The sequence below is a fragment of the Prionailurus bengalensis genome, chromosome D4, assembly GCF_016509475.1.
Source record: "Prionailurus bengalensis isolate Pbe53 chromosome D4, Fcat_Pben_1.1_paternal_pri, whole genome shotgun sequence".
In the NCBI taxonomy this organism is placed as follows: Eukaryota; Metazoa; Chordata; class Mammalia; order Carnivora; family Felidae; genus Prionailurus; species Prionailurus bengalensis.
Genome location: NC_057359.1, coordinates 76,962,407 through 76,981,848, shown reverse-complemented (window position 1 = coordinate 76,981,848; position 19,442 = coordinate 76,962,407). Strand labels below are relative to the sequence as shown.

General features: G+C 46.8%; 1 protein-coding gene across 3 annotated transcripts in view; it reads left to right on the top strand.

The window, feature by feature from the left end:
- Nucleotides 1-19,442, top strand: part of ASTN2 (astrotactin 2) — an 882,294-nt gene that overhangs the window by 182,384 nt on the left and 680,468 nt on the right. The window lies entirely within an intron of this gene.

The window sequence follows — 19,442 nt, the reverse complement described above, 5'->3', positions numbered from 1 at the left end:
CTGGGCTTCCCTCCTGCCCCCGCTGAGCCTGGTGGAGGCATATGACCCCTTAGCTGGCACTGGAGGGGCATGGAGGAGAAAGGGGAGCCGGGGTCATGGTGCAGAGGCCTGGTTACCAGGCATGTCTGTATTGTCTCTGCTCAGTTACCAGTCTCCCTGTCCTGCCCAGATACCATCTTTCCCTGCCTGAGGCCCCCTTTGCATCCTGGTTGTGGGCCACTGGGCAACACTGCAGCCTTCTCCGGCCTGGGGAGAGGGGTTGGCCCTGTCTCTCTCCCTCGGCCAGCTTACAAAGCCCCCGCCTTCTCTTATAACCCCCCTTTCTGCTGCCCAGCCCTGTGTACCATGTACTGTAAAGACACGGCATTTTTAGCCAGGAGTCCTTGGTCCAAACAGAGTATTATTGGGAGTTCCTGTTCAGAAGACAGATATAGGCAGCATTTTATGACACTGCAGTCCTATCATACGTACATTGAATTTGCATGAATTAACCTATCTCCATATATTTTATGACAAGAGATACAGAAACAGAGATAGGAAGTTAGGTCATTTTCCCCACCATTACACTCAATGAACATCTATAGTCCAGAGTGAAAATGGATGGAGACATGAAACTTCTGTCTTCTTAGGTCAGTCTCAGTGCCCACTCCTCACAGTCAGTGCCACTGGGCCCTGAGTGCAATCCTCTTGTTTAAACATATCCTTTTCCTTTATAATCATGGCTCTAAATTCAAGCCAGTTATTTTACGTGCTGAATGAAATAGTAATAGGGACACTTCAGCTGGATTCGAAGGATAAGCAGAAGTTTGTTTAGCAGCCCTTCAGCCTTTCTCTGTGATGTGAGGGTGGTTTTGAGAGTTACGTTGTAATTTCCTGTATGTGTGTGCACTCATACGCACTCATATATGAACAGCACTTCATGATTTTCAAAGCCTCCCCCCCTGCCCCCCACATCATCTTCTCTGATTCTGCCAACCATCCTAAGAGTCAGTTGGGGTAAATCATTGTTGCCACTTGAGTAGTGAGGAAAAGGAGGCTATGGGAGGAAGGTTGAATGACCTGCCTAAAATCTCATGAGGAGGATTAAGGTCTGAGCATTTGGCTTCCACTGAGCCAGATACTGGTTCAGGTACAGTGATTTTCTACAGTATCCTGCTTTGGAATTAGGACCCAGTGCCAGAGGGGAGCTAGAAACAGGGCTTCCTTCCAGAATGCGGCCCCTTCCCCTTGCCGATTGCTTGGGAAGTCCTCTTGCCAGCCTGCTTTGCCTCTGGAAGGACATAGAGCCCTGCATCCAGGGAGGCTTTGTGACTGGGACCCAAGGAGCATTAGACTCTGGTCAGACCCCCTAGAAAACTTGCTTGTTGACAGCAAAAGGAGAGGGGCTCCAGAAACCAGGCACAGACAATGGGAGGGAGGGAATAATGCCAGAACCTGCCCCTGCACAGAAGAAAGGAGCAAATGTTCAGATTGAAAGGGTCTACAGAGTACCAAACACAATGAATGAGGAACAAAAAGGGAAAAAAAGCCCACACCTAGTTGCACTGTGGTGCAATTTCAGAACGGTGTAGATAAAAGGGAGGGAAATGTAAAAGCTTTCTGAGACTGAGAGAAATAAAGAAAAAAAAAATGTTTCCTACAAAGGAAGGAGAGACAATGGAGTTTCTGGTGAATGCAAAAATAATAACAGAATGATTTACTGAGAACATTCTATGCACCAGGTAGGGTTTGCACCAGGGTACTGGGTTTGCAGGAGCCCCATATTTTCTCGGCCTGAATTCAGAACAATTTGAAAGATCAGAAAAAAAAAAAGGAGTAAAGCAGATGGACATTAACATTTTGTCTTTATTATTAAGAAAGGTTGATTTGAAGGACTTAGCACAAAGTGGGTACTTCCTCACCCAGGATGAGTGCTGGGTACTTGATGTCTTCCCACACGGGACTCTGTCCCTGTAAAATGGAAGGGGTGGAGGGGAAGATTGGGAGGCTGTTTCTGGAGGACGGCTGGCTCCTAAAATGAAAGGGCGAGAGGGAAGGACAGAGCTCTGGAAGTCCAGGTCCTCATTCCCCACGCATGCATCAGGAGAATCCGTGTACCTAGGAGGGAGGAGTAAAGGCAGCAGGGCAAGAGACAGTGTATGAGGAGGTTCACCCTGATCACAGGATGCCCGGGAGAAACGTTTTCCTCCAACACTCTTCTGAGTGCTTAAATGTTCCAAATAGCTTAACTGCTACAGCAAGTACAGTAAATCCTACTGTATTAAGTTAGGACCATTATGATGCCCATCAAATAGATGAGTAAAAAGAGGCCCCTAGAGGCTTTGATCAGACATTTACCTTTTGATGTTATTTTTGTAACAGCTTTTGTAACTTGGTCATAGCCACAAGGAATGACAGAGCTGGAATTTTATTCGAGTTCTGCCTGACTCCAAAGGTCCCCTAACTCCTCTTCTGCGCTGCTTCCCACACAGGCTTTTAAAGGCAGGGATGATAAAGGGGAGGTGTGCACCTTGCCCCAGTGAGAGCCTCAGGGTCTGGACTGGAAACACGGGGGAAGTTGTGACCACAATAAAAGAGATCCTCATGTGTGTAATGAGCTGAGGAATGAGATATGCCCACCAGTTGGGGTCTTCGAAAAAGATCCACTTTCCCTCTTGTCCCTTCTCCTTCCACCTCCTTTTGGATTCTCCTCCTTTTCTATTCTCTTCCTAAATCCTTGGCTACTTGGACTTCTCCAGTAACGAGGAGACCCCAAAGATTGAAGATCCAAGAAGTGGCCAAAGCAGGCTGTTTATATACCTTTTACGAAGAAATAAGAAATTTGTGAAGAACTGACATGATAAACAGGCTCAGGTACTAATTAGTAAAGGAAATAAGGAGAATTTTGTTTTGTTTTGGTTTGGTTTGCCTTGTTTTATACAGCGTTCTTGATGCTGAATTACCTATCTCTGGCGATACGGATATCTGTACCTCCTGGTGTAGGGAGAGTACTTTTCACATGGGAGATTTATTTTCTGCTTTCAGGGGGACAGAGAGGAGAGTCAGAGTGCCCTTGTGCCATTTCTCATGTAACTTTTCTTAAACTGATTTTCAACACTGATATATTTTTGAGAGACAGAGTGTGAGTGGGGAAGGGGCAGAGAGAAAGGGAGACACAGAATCCGAAGCAGGCTCCAGGCTCTGAGCTGTCAGCACAGAGCCTGACATGGGGCTCGAATTCACAAACTGTGAGATCATGACCTGAGCCGAAGTCAGATGCTTAACTGACTGAGCCACACAGGCACCCCATTTCTCAAGTAACTTTAATTAAAAAAAGATCTATATGCCAAAGTGACATATTCTGGGGTGGCCTGCCCTGAACCTTATTACCAATAGGCTAAATTGGCATGCATAAAAGAGGGGGGAAAGAAAGTGGTCAATGAGGGCAGACTCCTCTGTAGGCAACCATATGCTACAGATCAGGATAAGGGCCATTTTGGATGATTATGCTTTTGGCAATCATCTTGGCACTTCAGCACTAAGAATTTCTATTGTTTTAGTCACTCTGATGAATGCTTGAGCTCAAGTAATCCTAAAGTAGATACTACTTCACAGACAGGGAAAATGAGGTACGGAGAATTCACATGACTTACTTCTACCCGTGAGCAGAGCCTCTGAGGGTACGGTAGGTGGGATTTGGATATTCTTCTGCACCATGTCAACTCATGTGTCACCCACTAGGTCAGCTCTGTCAAACCTACCTGCTGGTAAGGCCCCCTGAAGTTGAATCTGTAGGACTAGGTAAAGCCCAGAAACAAGTATTTTTAATGAGCATCCCTGGGGTATCCTAATGATTAGGCAAGTTTGGGAAACATATCTGTCTCTGTCTATTCAGGCTGCTGTAACAAAATACCCAAAACATAGTGGCTTATGGACAGGAGCAGCTTATTTCTCAGTTATGGAGGCTGGAAGTCTGAGATCAGGGTGCATGCATGGTAAGGCAAAGGCTGTCTTCATGATTGCAGACTCTTGTTGTATCCAGCCTTTTTGATAAGGATACTCATCCCATTCATGAGGGCTCAACTTTATGGTCTAATCACCTCTGATGGGCCCTACTTCCTGATACCATGACTTTGGGCATTAGGTTTGGAACATACAAATTTTGTGTGGACATAAACATTCAGACCATAGCAGTGTCGTTGGGCCATGCAGGGTTGTGGGAAAGGGCATGATCCCATCTATCTGGGAGAGTCAGGAAGGAGGTATATGTAAGCTGTGTCTCAAGAGAGTTGAGTTTGCTGTGATGGGAAGTTGTTTTTGTTTGTTTTGTTTTTCCATCGAAACATCTTCCTGTAATTTCTCCTTGTTGTCTGGATGCTGCCTCCCATAATGCATGCAGGGTTTGTGTCCTCTGCCCCAGTATAGCCATGCAGGGAGAGGAAAAGAGATCTTCCCACTACCCTCTCTTAGTCCTTTTCTTTCCTGAATTTTTGCAGTTCACCTGTTATGGATTATCTCAGAGACTCGTAAGTCTACATAAGTGACCTTAAATATTCTTCTAGGTCTGGTTGATTGAGTACTACCCCCCAAATTCATGTTCACTGAGTTCTCAGAATGGAACCTTATTTGGAAGTAGGATCTTTGTGGATGTAATTAGGATCACAAGATGAAATCATCCCGGATTCAGGGTGTGCTCTACCTCCAGTGACTGGTGCCCTCATGACAAGAGAAGAGGACACAAAGAGGTACAGGGAAAAGAAGGTGATGGAAGTTTCATGCATAGATTGGGTGGAATGATACTGTCACATGCCAAGGGATTCCAGGAGCCACCAGATGCTGGAAGAGACAAGGAAGGATTCTTCCTCAGGGCCCCGAGAGGGAGCATGGCCCAGCTAACACCTTGATTTCAGACTCTTGGCTTCCTGAACCATGAAAGGCAAGTTTTCTATTGTTTTAAGTCACTCAGTTTGTGTTGATTTTTTTGACAGCTGTAGTCAACTAATGCCCTCAGCTTCTTTGGAGACCACATTCAGAAACAAGGACTTCCTAGGCGAGAGACCCTATTCCACCTCTACCTGTTCTTCCAGAACATTCTGGCTGGTTCAGAATGCACGGGGTTGTGCATGAGCCCAGATCCCTCACCAGTCTGGGCAGTAGGTGGTTCTGTGACATGGGCATTTAATCCAGCAGTTATGGGGTTAAGCTCAACTCCATCTAACTCATCTGCAGTTTACACTGTTCCTAGGCTCTCCCAGACCTCATCCTTCCAGCTTCAGGCCCTCACCTCAAATGATACGTCTTCATGGGTGGCTGGTTTGGGGGAGCTGACACTGACCCCTTTAGGCTCTGATATGCTGAGGCTTTGGGTCCTTGTACTCACCCTGGACTTAAGCTAAGGGTGCTGTACGATTATGTATGCCCAGCTGGGCCTGGATCTGAGGGTGGGGATGGGACTTGGAAGGATTTAGACACAGTATCTAAGGAGTCGGGGGGAAGCAGGACCTGGAGGACCATGTTGGGGCAGTACATTTTGTGATAGCAAGGTCTCAGGAACAGACTTTGGGGTGTTCAGGACTCGTGATGGGGCGGAGGAGGTTAGCAGTGGTACAATTGGGATGTTCCCTGAACAAAGAAAGAAACCTTGCCACCTAAAAGTTCCTTCTGTGGCCTGGACCCTGGGTTGCCTGATGTGTGGACTAGGGTGGAGGACATCTCAGAAGTGAGAGGGGTTACAAGTGAGGTAGTAGGTGTTTGCTAACCTGGGGTACTCAGAAAACGCTAAATTCTATTTTCCAAAAAGCTCAGGTGGCGTGGAGCGGGAAGGTGACGCAGGAAAGGGTGGATCCTACCAGGTCAGCCCTGGGGGGTGTAGCAAGGACAATGAGCATCTCTTCTTCCAGAGAGATCTCTTGTGTCTGCCACAGCTCAGCACAGCCTTTGGTCGAGGCCTCTCTCTTTTCCCTTTTCTTGGCTTGGCATCTTGTGCTTGACTCTCTGCCCTTAGCCCTTAGCCTAACTTTCCTGGGATTTTCCTGATCAGGCCCAGTAGGGGAGATCCTGAGGCCATCACAACACAACTTCAGGACCATTGACAGCTCCATCACCAATGCTGGGAAATGGCAGCAAAACAGTGCCTCTAAGGGACCCCTGCTGTGTGACTTGTACTAAATTTTGAATAAGCTTATTTGAGACTTAGGTTACTGTCTGCCTGAGTTACCACTGGTGCTTGGTTCTCTTTTTCAGCACGTCTTTTACTAAGCACCAATACCTATCAGCAAAATCATTCTGCAGCATATAAAGTTATTTTATAAACATGGTTCTCGATGGGGTCCTTGCATAAAGAGGAAGAAGCATCTGTTGTCTTGATCCCTTTAAAGCTGGGGTATCTAAGACTCAGCAAGGTAGAGTGACTGGCCCAGGGCTGCACAGCTCATCAGTGACAGCCAGGACTTGAACCAAATCCAGTGTTCTTTGAACTACATCCTGTAGTTCATGTAACATTCTATCATTTTCCATGTAGACATTAACAATAGGATCAGCAAATAGATACAGCTATCAGCTTGCTTTCTGTGGAAGGTGATTGTGCATGAATAGTTGGGTCAGGCATCCTTCACCCCTTTGCTTTCTGGCTCAGTGTTTCCTCAATATTTACAAATAAATAAGTCATTAAACAAATTTGGAATTCAGACCCAACTTTTCCATTTGACCCCAATGGTGGAAGGAAGCAGCCAGACAGTTAACCAGATTTGCCTCCTAATTACTTCTATAACAAGTACCCCTTCCCAGACTCCAGGAGGGAACTAACAGGAGTGTGTGTGTGTGTGTGTGTGTGTGTGTGTGTGTGTGTGTGTGCGCATGCAAATAACTGTGTGCTCATTAAGTGTCTTCCAATCTTCTGGCCATGGGGTAGTAATCAAAGATGATTCAGACCCAGCCTTTGACCTTTAGGGCTTATCAGATCATTGGGGGAGATTTGTATCCATCTATCCATTCAAAAACTATTTAGCAAATACCAACAAAGCATTAAGTTGTTTTATTGATGATAAGTAAACAAAACAAAGGTCTTATGAAAGTTTTTTTGCATCAGAGCCATAAACAAAGTTAACACGTCAATGTTAGTATATAAGCAAGGAGAGGGAAGTACTATAAACAAAGTTAAGGCAAAGAAAGGAGATAGGGATTCTGTGATGGAGATGGGGATGAGGGGCATTGTCCACCGGAGGTGCAAAGGGAAGTCTTCACGGATGATGCTGCATGTTAGTAGTGGTAGACCAGCATCCCCACCCTGCCCCCAATTCTAAACTTCTTTTCCCCACCTGTGATTTCCAAAGAAACCAGCTTACTTTGGAAGATTGCTGCCCTTATGAAAGTTATTTTATATGAGTGAAGTATTAACTAGGCTCTTAGTGGCCTCCAGCTCTTTTGGAGTCTCAGCCCTCCTTCCCATCTCAGAAGGCTGAGTTATTGAACACAGTGGCTTAAATTGGCATGGTATTAGAGATCTCTCCTTGGACCCTATGAGTCTGCAGCACCTTCTCAGAAAATAATTCCCTGAGCAGAGGACACAGGCTCTGTATACTGCTAGCTCTAGGGACACATTGAGGGTCACAGGATTATTAGAGTAGCCTGCAGCAGATAGAATTTGGATTCTGGAACCTTGGACAAAGTCACCTCTTGGAGGCTCACTTTCCTCATCTATTAAATGAAGAATGCTGAGCTCATGTGGCTGCTGTAGCCATCTTGTTAAATAATGTGTGTGAGGATGTGTGAGCATCCTGCACACTTCTTTACTTTATAAAGGGGCAGGATCAGGATTGGGACTAAGGTGTTCTGATTTCTTTCTCAGTGTGTTTTCCCTCTGCCAGAATTTTTTTAAACAACAATTTATTGGCCATGGTTGTGTTCTAGACACTGCACTGAATCCCTTTTGTGCCTTTTTTAATCCCATGATAGCCTCTTTCAGTGAAGACTGCTGTCCTCAGCTTTCCAGGTGATAAAGCTGAGCTCAGAAAAGTGCAGTGACCCATCCGAGGCTCCAGAGCTGGTCTGTGACTGCACAGACACTCAGACCCAGGTTCTTCAACTCCAGAGCCTGCACCACCAACCATCATTCCATGTACGTGGTTGTCTACCCTGTCACATTTGGGTAGGAATCAAAGATGATGCAGACCCAGCCTTTGACCATCCTGGTTGGATGGGCCAACCTACTCCCGTACCTTTGAACTCGACCGTGATTGGAATTATAAGGAAGTCCTTTTGATTCTCACTTCCTCTGTGCCTTGCACTTAGAAGCTTTAAGAAACTCTTTGCTTCTTACTATGTTTCCCTCTGTCATCAAGCTTATTGAAATGTGCATTACAGTGATTATCTGCTTGCTTCTCTGTTTCTATAAACCAACTGTGAGTTCTTCCAGGCCATACCGATGTGTTCCTTGATCCAGGTGAGAGGTTTGCACAGGGACTGGGGTGACAGTCATAACAGTAACAATGAAGCCAATTAACTACTGGGGACTGGATGTTTTCTTTTTGTTTTTAGGTTTTATTATTTATTTTTTGGGAGAGAGTGAATGAGAGAGAGAGACAGAGCATGAGCAGGGGAGGGGCAGAAAGCGAGGGAGACACAGAATCCAAAGCAGGCTCCAGGCTCTAGGCTCTGAGCTGTCAGCACAGAGCCGGACACAGGGCTTGAAGTCAGGAACTCTGAGATCATGACCTGAGCCAAAGTTGGACTCTTAACCCACTGAGCCACCCAGGTGCCCGGGACTGAATGTTTTCTACAGGTCAAGGGCTTTGTGACATCGTCTCGATATATCATTTTACCTAGTCCTCACAACGTACCTCCCTGGTGAATGGTGTTATTCCCATGTTGGAGCTTACAGGGAGAGTGTTCCAAGGTCACACCACTGGGGGTGGAAGAGTAAGAACTTGAACTCTAGTCTGCCTGCTTCCAGGCACACCCTCATCCTGGCAAATGAGTACGTCGATGGATGAGCACAGTCCTCCTCTTGAGTCATCTAGGTTCTTGTGTTTGTCTTCATGACTCAGAGAAGAGTAGGAAAATCAATCCTCTCAAAAAGCTGCTTTCTCCCACCCTCTCCATCCACCCATCCTTCAGAGTGGGATTTCAGACAGAACTTGAGAGGCCACCTGAGGATTTGGAGTACGGTGCTGATTTGTGCTCAATGGCTCCTGTGAATTATCTTCAGCATTCTCACACACAAATGGAGAATTGCCAAACAGATGTACGTATATTTCAGTCACCTATTCTCAGAGAGGCATTTCTAGTGGGCTCATTCATTAATTCTTCTAACAAGTAATTGAAGATCTACTGTGTCATGTGACAATCAAATTTGCTCAGGGATAAATAAAACCCGGCCCTTTTCTGCACCATCTCTCAGTGTGAAAATGCACTAAGTGCATAATGAGGCCTACTCAGGGTCAGACCCCATGCTGGGCCTTGGGTACACAGAGGTGGTGGGAGGGTGGTTGGCAGACAGAAGCATGATCACTGACGGGTCTGAAAGTTGTGTACTTAACCCAGCTAGAGATAGCACGTTTCAGAAAGGGTTGCTGAGAACTCCTGACCCAAGAGCTGAGGTTGAAAGGACTAGACAGAGAAGTGAAGGAGGGGTGCTTTCAGGCAGACGGAGCAGCATGAGCAAACATACAGGTGTGTGAGATGGTGGTAGGGATGCAGGACATCTTACCAGTGTCGTATGTGCAGATACAGCTACAATGCTAGGCAGGATGTCCTAAGAATGCATATTTCATATGTGCATATACAGCTTCAATGCTAGGCAGGATGTCCTAAGAATACATATTTCATATGTTCAGAAATGCTTTCTTTTTTTAATGTTTATTCGTTTTTGAGAGAGAGCATGTGAGAGGAGCACGTACAAGTGGGGGAGGGGGAGAGAGAGAGAGAGAGAGAGAGAGAGAGAGAGAGATGCACAGAATCTGAAGCAGGCTCCAGGCTCTGAGTTGTCAGCACAGAGCTGGATGCAGGGCTCCAGTCCACAAACTGTGAGATCATGACCTGAACCGAAGTCAGACGCTTAACCAACTGAGCCACCCAGGCGCCTCCAGAAACACTTTCAAGTTTGCCTTTGCCTTTCTAATCTAGGATTTTGCAGCTGGAATGATAGTCAGAAACCATCCAGTCTCACCTACTCAGCCCAAGGAAGGGAAGGGAGGTGGTCAAGGGCACACTGCTTGGAGCCTGGAGGAAGAGAGCAGGGGTGGTCACCAGAAGATATTTGGGAAACCACAGAGAATATCTCAATATAGTGGAGGCGGAGTGGTGGTCTCACCACACTCCTTTGCATCTAATTTTTCATGAAACAAGGCCTTGCATCAATAATAAGGATGCTAGTATTTCCTGAGAGCCACGACTTGCAAATCACCGTGGTCCACGTTCTGTAATGCAGACTCATTGAATCTTCCCCAGCCCCCCTCAGCTAGTGTTACTAACCCAATTTACAGATGAGACAATGGAGGAAACTTAAGCCACATGCCCAAAGACACACGACTGAAAGGTAGTGCAGCCGTTACTAAAATCCATGTCTGTCTGACTCGAGGGCAAGTGCTGCTGGTCCCAATGTTCATTAGCTTTCCCCTTGATAAATTTCTGCGGGATTCGCACTGATCTCTCAGGATTTGGGCCTCATTCTGATCTGATCTAAAAATGATTAAGGAAGGTTGATCTGAGTGGGCAATGACTGTATTCCAAAGAACTGCTGGGTTTTTACTCTATTCCTCTGGCATTATCTTGGGAAATAAAATAGTGTCTCTAATAGATACATTATAAGTAGATGACTAGTTTAAAAGAAAAAAAAATGTTTCATTTTCTGTAATGGGACCTCCTTAAATAGGTCATCTTATATCTGTCTAGACACAAAGAGATAACTATATATAAATATAGCTAACTATAGATACGTGAAGCTAGGTGTGAGTATATTTTTATACATACGAACATATACAAACTCATACATGTATATATAGATACAGATCTTTATCAGTTATTTGCAGTTATCTTTATCAGTTTATCTTCTCCTAATTGCTCACACATGGAACTTACCTCTTCATTTGATTATGTGCTGGGATCTTTCATAGCCTTCTGGGGGCTTACCCAGAAAAAAATGAACAGATGGATTCCTCTCTCCTCCAGTTGCAGGATCTACACCATGGTGTCTCTGTTGGCTCCTTCGCCCTCCTCCTCTCCTGCTAATCACACACCATGTCTTCCCATCCCCTGGCGTGTCTTGTTTATACCCCACTCCCTGATCACCGCTTGAAATGCCCCAATTGTGGGAATTTCTCTTAGACCAGGGGCTTCCTCAGTCTCCATACTTTTGACATTTCGGGCCAGGTAGTTCTTTATTGTTTGTAGCTGTCCTTTGCATGGAGGATGCTCACGGATTCCCTGGCCTCTTCCCACTAAATACCAGTAGCACCCGCTCTCCAGTCATGACACCCAAAAATGCCCCCATTACCAAATATCTCCTGGCAGGGGGCAAAGTAGAGAGCTGTTCTAGCCCATCGTGAACAGCTGCCTCCATGGTCTCCTTGCTTTGTCTCTCCACCATATGCATCCAGTGTGATCTTAGCACCATATTGCTTAAAAAGAAAAAAAAAGTTCAAGGAACATGAGTGTCTAAAGTATAGTTCTTAACCTGTGTTACCATCTTATTCTCCCTTAAGTTCCAATGGGCAATTTCCAGTCTCTGAGAGAGTGAGCCTACATTTACTGGAAACTGTCTCAGTTAGGAGGCCTTATCCCATATATATTCACCTTGTTGTGTCCTCTCAAGCAAGTTTATCTTCTAAGCCTCACTTTTTCATCTGTGCAGAGGGTGTAGTAATCTAATAACCAGTAGGGGAGCTAAGTGCTGAGCACCAGTAACTCTAATGCAAGGTAGAAAACACTAAAGCTCTTTAAGTGAAGTTTTAGATGAAGCATTGTGGGAGTTCTGAGGATTAAGAGATTTCTTCTGGCTAAGCCTATAGAGGGGACATCTCAGCAGAGATTACATTGACACTAGCCTTGAAGTCTGGTGGTATTTGGACATGAGGTGAAGGATAACCATGAGAGTGGCATTCCAAGCAGAAGAAATGATGTGGGTAAAAATACCAGGACATTTCACAGAAACAACGAGTTCTGATGTGGCTGGACACTCGGCACTGTCCAGTAGTGCCTGCTGCATAGTAAGTGCCCAGTGGGGTTGGTGGCATGGGTGGGCGAAACATATATTTTGAGAAAGGTACCTCGAAAGTGTATGGTTTGAGACCAGATTATCCAGAAAAATGGGGGCCTGACTGACAAGAACCTGAACTGCCAAACCATAGGACTCTCCACCTTAATCAGTAAGGAGGGGCTCTGTGTCCAGCTGTGCCCCGGTCATGCTAGAGAAGATGGATTGGGAACAGTAGGGGTGGGGACAAAGCCTGGGAGATCATCCAGAGTGTATGACGATGATCATGATGAAGGGGCTGTAGCGACTGGGGGCTAGGACAGCCATTGGATGGAGAGAAGGGGAAGGTGGCAGAAGCTATGTGTAGATAACTGTCAGGATTCACATGACTTCTCAGCAGCTTTGGGGGATGTGGGCTGCACATTCCACTGCCAATACCCTTTTAGGATGTCCTGTGAACTTGGTCAAGCCACTCCTCTCTGAATCTCAGTTTTCCTTATCTGTAATGCCAAAGGTCTGGACTATTTTCCAGTAACCCCTCCATCTTAAACCTAGACTGGAGCCTGAAAGGAGACTCCCCAGAGAACTCAGAACCCTTACCCCACTAGCTCGGTCACTCGGCAAATGGCCAGGAACACACCCAGTGGATCATCAGTCTTCAGCCATCCTAGGGCTGGCTGTCGAGACGAGACACAAGTGACGAGAAGAGAAGGACATTACTTGGGAGAATATGCATGTTCACAGCTCTGAGGATTAAAGGCCCGTGTTCTTATCACTGCTGAACAGAGTATTATAAATCCAGTCTTAGAATACCAAATCCCCTTGCAGCTTGGCCGTTGTGAGGGAATATTAAAAAGGCCGGAGACAGAAATAATCAGTTTCCCAATGACACATTGTCAAATAAAGCATTTCTCACATTATCCTTACCCCCCCCCCCGTCTTTTTTTTTCTTTCTCTGGCTCCTTCTCCCGTGCCTGGATAGTTAACATGAAAAAATAGATTAAAATGAGGCCAGGCTGAATGGAGTTCTAAGTTTGACTTTTCAGAAGGCTCTCTCAGTGGGGTAGTTTGGGGTGCTTTCTATTTTTCATCTTTATATTTCTTTCAGTGTTTGATATTTTGTAAGCAAACCAGCTAGAGGTACTAGCATGGGGATAAAGGCAGAACAGCAGAGAGGGTCCACGTGAGGTCTGATCAGGTGCCCTTTGGATGCTGAGGTCAGAGATGCTACAGGGACTGTAAGATTTATATTCCTCTGGAAGGTCTTGTTAAGATTTTAGGCTCCTGTATATTTATTAAGCACCTTCTCTCGACCAAGTACTGCATCTTAGGTTGTGTAAATGGCAGGGGTAGATGGCAGTTCACCTAGAGTGGGAACATGGTCAACCAGATGGCCATATTGTAGTAGTACAGCCAGATGACTGAAAACCACAGGGGCTGAGAGGGAAGACATCACAGACTGGCCCCACCCTGAAGAGGCCAAGATACTCCCTGAGGACGTGATCTCTGAGCTGAGATGGCTGAGTGAGTTGGGATGAGCAGTTGAAGGGGAGTGTATTAGTTGCTAGGGACTCCTTAACAAAATCACAACAAAATGAGAGGCTTAAAAGAACAGAAATTTATCCTTCACAATTCAGGAGGCCAGAAGGCCAAAATCAGGATGTCAGTACGGTTTGCTGTCCCTGGAGGCTGATGGAGAATCTGTCCCGTGCCTCCCAGTAGCTTCTGATGGTTGCGGGCAATGCTTGGCCTTCCTTGACTTGTAGATGCATCATTGCAGTCTGTCTCCATCTTCACATGGCCTCCTTCTGATTCTCCTTCTCCTCCCCACCTGGTCCTCCCCCCTCCTCCTACTTGACTGCTCCTCCCTCCTCCCCCTCTTTTCTAGCTCCTCCTCTTCCCTCTTCTCATTTTCCTCCTCCTTCTTCTCCTCCTCTTCCCCCCTCTTCTCCTCCTCCTTCCTCTTCTCCTCCTTCCTCTTCTCCTCCTCCTTCTCTTTCTCCTCCCTCTTCTTCTTCCTTTTCTCCTTCTCCTCCTTCTCCCTCTCCTTTGGCCTCCTCTCCTTTCCCTTCCTTTCCTTCCCCTTCTCCTCCTCCCCCTCTTCCTTCTTCTCTCTCTCTCTCTCTCCCTCTCCCTGTGTGTGACTGTGTGTGTATGTATCTGTCTGTCTTTCTGTCCATCTGTATCCTCTTTTTTTTTCCTTTAGAGAGAGAGAGAATATTTTTTTTAATGTTTATGCATTTTTGAGAGACGGAGAGGGACAGCACGAGTGGGGGAGGTGCAGAGAGAGAGGGAGACACAGAATTCAAAGTGGCCTCCAGGCTCTGAGCTGTCAGCACAGAGCCCAGCCTGGGGCTTGAACCCACGAACTGCAAGATCATGATCTGAGCTGAAGTCAGATACTTAACTGAATGAGCCACCCAGGCACCCCTCCTCTACTCTTCTTATAAGGACATCAATCATTGGATTTAGGGCCCACCCAATCCAGTACGAACTTACCTTAACCAATTACAACTGAAGTGACCCTATTTCCAAATAAGATCCCATTCTGAGGTTCTGGGAGGACCTGGATTTTGCAGGGTCATTATTCAAACCAGAAAGGGGGTGAGAGTGCTCTGGGCAGAGGGAGTAGCCAGTGTGGAAGAGCCCGGAGCATCACCCTTGGGGGGAATGCTCATTGCTCGGTGTGGCTCCAGAACAGAGTATGGGGTAGGACTTGTGGGGACCTGGGCATGAGAAAGAAGGGAGTACCTCCTCCCTCATGGCCTCCCTCAAGGCCTCATGAAGGGCCTTGAGTCCAAGAAAAGAGTCTGGACATTATTCTCAGGGCCCTGGAGAGCAAAGAAAGGGTTTTACACAAGGGAGGGTGCACAAGGATTTGGTTTGGGATAGAGAAATAAGAGAGGCTGATATTTGTTGAGTACTTGGTGCCAGACCTTTTTTTTTAATGTTTACTTATTTATTTTGAGAGAGAGAGAGAGAGAGAGAGAGAGAGAGAGAGCAAGTGCATGTACATGCACGAGAGTGTGGGAGGAGGAGGGACAGAGAGAGAGGGAGAGAGAATCCCAAGGAGGCTCTACACTGTCAGCGCAGAGCCCCCTCCCCCCCCCGGGGGGGTCAATCTCACGGATTGTGAGATCATGACCTGAGCCAAAGTTAAGAACCACATGTTTAAGTCGCTGAGCCACCCAGCTGCCCCGGATAGTAAGGAGTTTCCGTAAGAGATGGGCACACACATTCTTCCTGCTCTTTCTCTCCCACTTCCTGCCTGACAGCTTAGTGAAATCCTCAGATCCCTAAGAAAAGGGTAAAACTGATCACCCCGAGACCTGTACTGCTTGCACTCCCAAAAACCAACCTGTAACTAACAGCCTGGCATTTTTATTTCTGGAAGTCACTGCCCCTTCTCCAACCTTGTTTGTCTTGGGCTGCCCGAGAGTGAACACCGTCCAAATCGGATTTGACATCAGCGCATTCCTGAGGCCAGTGGGGCCTCTGTGTGCCACCCCTGGAGCCTTGGCCTCTTTTTCACCTGCTTTCTAAAAATTCACAGCCTTTCCCTACGTCCCCTTCTTCGTGTTTGGCTTGTGGTTGCCCTGCTGTGTTTTCTCTACCTCCAGGACTCGTGTTTGCTCCTGGCGTGCAGACTCGGTGGGTGGACACTCTGGCCCCACTTACCTTTCCAGCGTCAGCTCCTGCTTTTCTGTTCACTTGCCCTTGGTGAGGAAAGACCGTGAAGAAATGGAGTGCAGTTCTGTGCGTGTGGACCGGCACAACAGCCTGGACCGATCCAGGTGGACGCACATGACAGCTTCTTGCTTCTGAGTTACTCGTCTGCTCTCTTAGGATGGAATGTCTCACTGGGAGAACACGGCCGCCTGGTTGTCTTGAGCTCCTCTGCTCGTGCACCGCACTTGTTAGTTTGTAAGTGCCATCAGAGCACTGCTCAGATTTGCTTTGCACAGCAACCCTGTGTGAAGCGTGAATGAGAGATTATCACAGGTTTACCATGTACCAGGCACTGAGTGTGCCTCTCCACGTCTAACCTCTCTCTCTATGGATGTTTTTGACCCAGTTTTATGGAGGAGATGATTGTGATTGAGAGATTCATTCCTTTGTCTAAGATTGCCCAGCTTATATGTGGTAGTATGAGAGTTAAAGTCTTTCTGACCCTTAGTCTTTGTTTGCCTCTGTGTTATACTATTCCAGGTATTGCTAATTCCAATGTACAGATGAGTAAACTGAAGGTCTCTAGAGGAATCTGAGAAATTCAAGCTCAAACACAATGAGTAAACTGGAATTCAGAACCTATTTCTTGCATACCCGGAGCCTGTCCCCAGTTTCCTGTTCTCTACTGCTTTTTCAGGCTCTAGGGACATAGAACTGGCCAGACTCCTGCCTGTAACATCCCCTGAGCTGCTCCTATGTTTGAGGCGGGGGTCCCCTCAGCCTTTCAGGAGCCCGGCATGGGGATGTTTGTTTCACTAGGTCAGTGGTACAGTAAACCCTTGAATACTGAGATTCTCTTTTGGCCAAACGTTCACAGTGAAAATCTGATCTGTAACAGAAGCCACATGGTTGGTGGCTCAGCTGAGGCTGGAGGACGCTGAGGTCCGGGTACCCAGGGAGAACCAGAGCTGCTGGCCTGGGATCGTATCATATGGCAAGGCCAGGGGTTAAAGAATCGCTGGATCATTAGGCTAAAGGTACTTTCGAGCTCAGCCCCCATCAACGTGGGGCAAGGGAGATGGGTGGTATTCCTCTGTACGACCTTGCAGAAGTTTCCTGTGCTGGGAAACCTATACCTGGAATTGCCTAGGTAATTTGAGGAGGCATATGTGAGGCTGGGCAGGGGCTAATCAGGCCTTCGATGCCCCTGTCCCTTCTCACTCCAAGCAGAACCATGTCGCCATGTTGAGGTTAGTTTGAATCTCAGTTGCACTACCTTGCATAATGGACCTCCTGGCTCTGTGCCTCAGTTTCCTTACCTGATGTAGGACAAAGATGCCTAGCATGCACATTTGTGCCAAGGTGAATGCCAGAGCACGTGCAAAGTGTTTGGTCCAGATTAAGAAGGATTTGGGGGCCTCCAGGCAAATATTGCAGAATAGGCATTCAGGTGCAGAAGGTCAAGCTGTTTATTCACTCCTCCTTAATTTATTCATTTACGTTAAATCTACCCTGGCTGAATGCTGTTGACAGCAGCAGCAGCTAACCTTAGTCTGTGAGCAGCTGCCATGCACCCTCCCCACAGCACTACATACACACATCTTAGTTAGCCTCACGATGACCCAATGAGCTGACACTGTGACACTGCCCTTGTTTAAGCAGTCACGAAGCCAAGGCTCTGAAAGGGAAAGTGACCTAGTCAAGGACATAGCCTCAAAGTAGTAGAATCTGGACTAAAACTGTCCCTCTGAGGCCAGCTCTTAGCCACTATGGCCAACGATGCTGGAGGGTTTTAGAGACAAAGTGTGTGCCTTCCTGCCTTCCAGGAGCTCCTGGTGTGGATTTAGATTTAGGAGCTGATCCAGGGCTGCAGGGGGTGACCTGGGAGGGTGGTTTAGATGCAGTGGAGGCAGGGACGGGCGGTAGTGGTTGTAGGTGGACAGTTGGTTAGGCCTTATCTTTCCCAGGGATCTGGGATCTGACCACAGGGTCGAAGTCTCATAAACGGGGTGGGTGGAAGGGGCTGTGGATGAAGGGCCCGCACTGGCAGGGGCCTGACCCTCAAAGCCAGTGAAATGCCCAGAGGTAAATAGAAGATAGGCAAAGAGATTTCCCCAAGGTCGTAATTGACAAAAGTGAAAAGCTTTACTGAAGAGGCAGCCTCAAGACGTGCCCATCGACTCCTGGATTTGAAGATCGTGTTTTCCTTTTCCCTTCTCAGAATCTGCTCTCTCTTTGTGCACCCTCTCCATTGTTCCCGATTTCTCCTCCCCTCCCTTTGGTCAGTGAGAACCACTATGCAGTCAAATAGCCAGTGGCTCTGCAATGAAGACCTGGGTTCAGATCCCTGCTTTATCACGTCCTGGCTCTTTGTACCCAGGTGGACCTAGGATCAAAAGCTGTGTGACTTCAAGCAGGTTCTTTAACCTTTCTGAACCACCTTTTCCTCATTTCATCTATAGAACAGACGCTATAATCCCGATCACATTAGATTGTGTTGAAGATCAAAGAACAAGAAGGAAAAGCAATAAGGAGAGGGCCTGCTATTATTTCATCAAGTGTTCTTTCTGCCTCCTCTCTCTTTTCACTGCCTGTTGCTCTTACCTCTTTCCTTCATTTTCCCCCTCCCCCACCTTCCTTTGTCTCCTCCCTCTCTTATCTGTAATGGAAAAACTGACAAGTAATACCCTGTCAAAGGAGTCTTCTAGACACAGAGCAATCACTGTTGTATGTTCTACGGAGGGAAAAAGGATCTATGTTTACTTGGGGGGGGGGTTGCAAATGTGATGAACCCATGCATATGCACCCATTTTATAAACGTACATATGTGCATATATGTACGTACATACATACACACATACACATAAATACAATAGGGTTATTTGGTTTGTGTGCTTGTGCGTAAGTTCTGACGCCCAGAGAATGCTCCCTGAGCATTCCATAGTAGCTCAGCTGTACCTACATGCCTGGCCACTTCTTAGCCTGCGTTCCCACCCACTTTTCCCTTCCATGGAGGTGATGAATTCCAGCTTACTGAACCGAGGTCCTTGCAAAAAGAACACGATAACGTTCCCGTGCAGGCAGGAGACTAGCCTAATGCTTTTAGTGAATAGTATCCTTCTTGGCTTAACTGGGTATGCTTAACGGCAGTCATGCCCCGCCCCCCACCAATAATGTATTTAGCATTAACATCTGTCGTCTTTGTTAGATATTATACAAATAATTGTCAGAAATCATCCTTGCCTTCAGTGAGATCATAGTCAAGGAAGAGCAATCAACCACATGGGTGTGGTTGGAAGGATGTAGGCTTTAGAGCTAAAACAAAAAAAATGAAACCAAACACAGCCAAAAATGAGGCTCAGCTTTTGCTCTACTGTTCACCATGAGTTTCCAAGTCTCTGGATTTCTCCCCTCCCTCTCCCAAACAGTGAGGATGATCCTTCCCAACCCCATGAATTACCCCCAGGGATTCGACACAGGGACCTGTAGCCCCCCAGACACAAAGCACAGTATGTAAGGAAGAAAAGCAGGGTAACTGAGGGAGCTACTCCATCCATTGCAGATGTTCCTGGCACACGGTGAATACAGTGGAGTGAATAGAATG